The sequence below is a fragment of the Elephas maximus genome, chromosome 2, assembly GCF_024166365.1.
Source record: "Elephas maximus indicus isolate mEleMax1 chromosome 2, mEleMax1 primary haplotype, whole genome shotgun sequence".
Lineage (NCBI taxonomy): Eukaryota > Metazoa > Chordata > Mammalia > Proboscidea > Elephantidae > Elephas > Elephas maximus.
In genome coordinates, this window is record NC_064820.1 from 74,593,789 (window position 1) to 74,598,366 (window position 4,578).

Here is a 4,578-nt window from a genome sequence, read left to right on the forward strand (position 1 = left end):
CTATTGGCTAGAATTTTGTTGAGAATTTTTGTGTCTATGTTCATGAGAGATATTGGTCTATAATTTTCTTTTTTTGTGGTGTCTTTATGTCATTTTGGTATCAGGGTTATGCTGGCTTCATAGAATGAGTTTGGGAGTATTTCATCCTTTTCTATGCTCTGAAATACCTTTAGTATTAGTGGTGTTAACTCTTCTCTGTAAGTTTGGTAGAATTCTCCAGTGAAGCCATCAGGGGTAGGGTTTTTTTTTTTTTTTTTGGTCAGGAGTTTTTTTTTTTTTTTAATTACCTCTTCAATCTCTTCTCTTGTTATAGGTTTATTTAGTTTTTCTACCTTGGTTTGTGTTAGTTTAGGTAGGTAGAGTGTTTCTAGAAATTTGTGTGTTTCAAATTTGTTGGAGTACAATTTTTCATAGTATTCTGTTATGATCCTTTTAATTTAGTTGGGTCTGTTATGATATCACCCATCTCATTTCATATTCAGGTTATTTGCTTCCTCTCCTGTTTTTCTTTTGTCAATTTGACCAATGATTTATCTATTTTGTTGATCTTTTCCAAGAATCAGCTTTTGGTCTTGTTAACTCTTTCAGTTGTTTTTCTGCTATTTCATTTATTTCTGCTCTAATTTTTATTATTTCCTTTCTTCTGGTTCCCAAGGGCTTCTTTTGCTACTCTCTTTCTGTTTGTTTAAGTTGTAGGGTTAATGTTTTGATTTCGGCCCTTTCTTCTTTTTGGATGTGTGCATTTATTGCTATAAATTGACCTCTGAGCACTGCTTTTGCTATTCCCAAAGGTTCTGGTAAGATGTGTTTTCATTCTCATTTGGTTCTATGAATTTCTTTATTCTGTCTTTGATTTCTTCGATAACCCAGTAGTTTTTGATGAAGGTATTGTTCGGCTTCCACGTATTTGATTTTTTTTTTCCTTGCTTTTTCTGTTACTGATATCTACTTTTAGGGCTTTATGGTCTGAAAAGATGCTTTGTAATATTTCAATGTTTTGGATTCTGTTAAGGCTTGCTTTGTGGCCTAATACATGGTCTATTCTGGAGAATGTTCCATGTGCATTAGAAAAGAAAAGTATACTTGGCTGCTGTTCAGTGCAGTGTTCTGTATATGACTGTGAGATGAAGTTGGTTGATTGTGGCATTTAGATCTTCTGTGTCTTTATTGAGCTTTTTTCTAGATGTTGTGTCCATCAATGAAAATGGTGTGTTGAAGTCTCCTACTGTTACTGTGGAGCTATCTATTTCTCTTTTCAATGCTGTTAGAGTTTGTTTTATGTATTTTAGAGCCTTGTCATTGCGTGCGTATATATTTATTTTGGTTATGTCCTCCTTTTAATCATTATATAGTGTCCTTCTGTATCATTTGTGGTGGATTTTGCTTTAAAGTCTATTTTGTCAGAGATTAATATTGCCACTCCTCCTCTTTTTTGATTGTTGTTAGCTTGATATATTTTTTTACATCCTTTGAGTTTTGGTTTGTTTGTGTCTTTGAGTCTAAGGTGTGTCTGTATGCAGCATTTAGAAGGATCGTGTTTTTCAATCCATTCTGCCACTCTTGGTCTCTTTATTAGTATATTTATTCCATTTACATTGTGTAATTATTGACAGGTATGAATTTAATGCTGTCATTTTGACGTATATTTTTTGTGGTGTTGACTATTTCTTTGTTCCACTTGATTTTCTGTGCTGAGTCGTTTTTCTTTATGTGTTTTAAAAGCTTTTTAGTTTTAATTATAAGTTTTATGTTATCTCATTTTCCTTTTCAAGTGTTTTTATTGTTTGCTAGTAGAAATCTATGTAGAAGCTACTATGTGCTAGGCAGTGTATTAAGCAAATTACATGACCATCTCATGTATTTTTTTTTCTCTTAGTACTCTAGTATTATCTCATGTTAAATCTGCTTTAACTGAGCTACTTCAATACTGCACATTTGCCTGGTTTAGTTCCACTTTTTTATGATTTTCCATTTGAATTTACAGCCAAGGAATTTTCCTTCTGCCACAAAATATTGTACATAGATCTGTCAATATTAATACGCACACAGATATGAAAACTGGTTTAAGAAAATAATATAATTCAGTAGTTCATTTGTAGCTTTTAAAACATTTAATAAATTCATTCATACTCAACAAATATTTATTGAGGGACTTTATAACACAGACGCTGCTCTAGGAGCTAGGGATGGTGTTGTGAGTAAGACAAACTCCTGCCCTAATAGAGCCTACTTTCCGATAGAGGAGACAGACATGTGTAATGCAATGTCAGGTTTTGATAAGTCCTATCAAGAAAAGCCATACATCTTATTGAACCTTTACCATGTTCCAGATGTGCACTATTCTAATGAGTAAACACATGCAATTATCATCCCCATTTTGTGATAAGGAAACAAGTAAGAAAAGGTTAATTTGCTTTCCCAAAGCCATAAACCTAGTAAGCATGAAAGCCATTTTACCAAATGAGGCACTCTGGCTCCCAGAATCAACACTCTTAACTAAAGCAGGATATGGTGACAGAGAGTGACAGTGGTGCTAGTTAATATAGACTGGTCAAAGAGGATCTCTATGGAAGAATATTTTAGAGCCTGATTGAAATAAGGAGGCAAACAATATCTAGTATTCTAGACTACTCTGATAGTATTCTAGACTGAGAACATCAAATGCAAAGTCCTTTGAGGCAGCAGGTGCTTAGCATGATAAAATCATAGGAAGAAGGCCAGTGTGATTGCAAAACTATGGTTGGAGGGCTTTGATTAAGAAACTGGCATGCACTCCTATGTTTCAAAAGGGTCAAGGTGGAGGAATAAGAGTGGAAGCTAGGGGACTGAAGACTTTTGCTTAAACCCAAGGGAGAAAGGGAGAGAGGATATGAAAATGAATCAGACACACACCCTGCCTTCAATAAGCTTGTTCCAGTAGGGAAGATAAGACATGTAAAGACCAGTAATTAAAGACTTAGAGATATTTTGTGGCAACGTTCAGAGTGTGGGGAGATTACTTTTAGGAGAACAGGGGGAGTTTTCACAGAGGAGGTGGCATTTGATAGACCTAAGGGACCGTTGGGATTTGAAGTATGATGGCAAGGGGATCAATTCATGTGAAGTGAACTGTATAAACCCTAAGTAGTCCCCTTTGCTAATCATGGTTTTCAGGTATGGGATTAATAGGCCTCTGGTTAAAAAGGAAGGTTTGGGCCAGGACATGGATAGTATTTGAATATCAAATAACAAAATTCATATTTTTCTCTTCAGCTATAGACCTCTTAGGTGATCATGTGTTGAACTGTCTAGCTCTATAAAATCCATCAGGTAAGTTACACTGAAGGATCCCTGGTGGTGCAATGGTTAAGCACTCAGCTGCTAACCAAAAAGGTCAGAGGTTCAAACCTACCAGCTGCTTTGCAGGAGAAAGATGTGGCAGTCTGCTTCTGTAAAGATGACAGCCTTAGAAACCCTATGGGGCAGTTCTATGAGTTGGAATCCACTCAACGGTAGTGTGTTTAAGTTACACTGACATACTTTATAAATGTCTTATTTCTAGAAGAGTTTTCTATACTTAGTTACCTCGATTTTCCATAGGAACAGGTAAAGAATGCCTAAACAAACACTGCTAATTGATACATAGTGGACACTGACTGGCCTGGGAATTAGGCTCTCTCCACCATAGCTATGATCTAAAAGCCACTTATTCTCTAACTTAAAATGATGGGATTTCAGTTCAATGATCCATGGTGGGTCCCTTCCAGCCCTATGAAATGAAGGCAATAATGTAGTCCTAAATTAATCTATGGAAACCATTTTGTTAAAGGTACCTATTTAGCCTAATATGTATAAAGCAGATGGATGATGCAAAGAGGTATGATCTGTCCTCTGCTTCACAGGAAGGCAGTAGTTACTGAGCATATAAAAATATGTAAAATACAGAGAATGAAGAGATGCATCCTGGGAGAAAGGGAAATAATATATTGCTCGAGTTCAGAAGAGAAAGAACCCTTTCTTTCAGGTAATTAAAAAAGCCTCTTTTCTCAACCCACCTGGATCAAAGGAGAATGAAGAACACCAAGGACAAGGCGATTACGAGCCCAAGAGACAGAAAGGGCCACATGAACCAGCGACTACATCATCCTGAGACCAGAAGAACTAGATGGTGCCTGGCTACTACCGATGACTGCCCTGACAGAGAACACAACAGAGAACCCCTGAAGGAGCAGGAGAGCAGTGGGATGAAGACCCCAAATTCTCATAAGACCAGACTTAACAGTCTGACTGAGACTAGAAGGACGCCAGTGGTCATGGCCCCCAGACCTTCTGTTGCCCCAGGACAGGAACCATTCCCGAAGCCAACTCTTCAGACATGGGTTGGACTGGACAATGGGTTGGAGTGGGATGCTGGTGAGGAGTGAGCTTCTTGGATCAGGTGGACACTGGAGACTATGTTGGTATCTCCTGCCTGGAGGGGAGATGAGAGGGTGGAGGGGGTTAGAAGCTGGCGAAATGGACACGAAAAGAGAGAGTGGAGGGAGACAGCGGGCTGTCTCATTAGGGGGAGAGTAATTGGGAGTGTGTAGCAAGGTGATT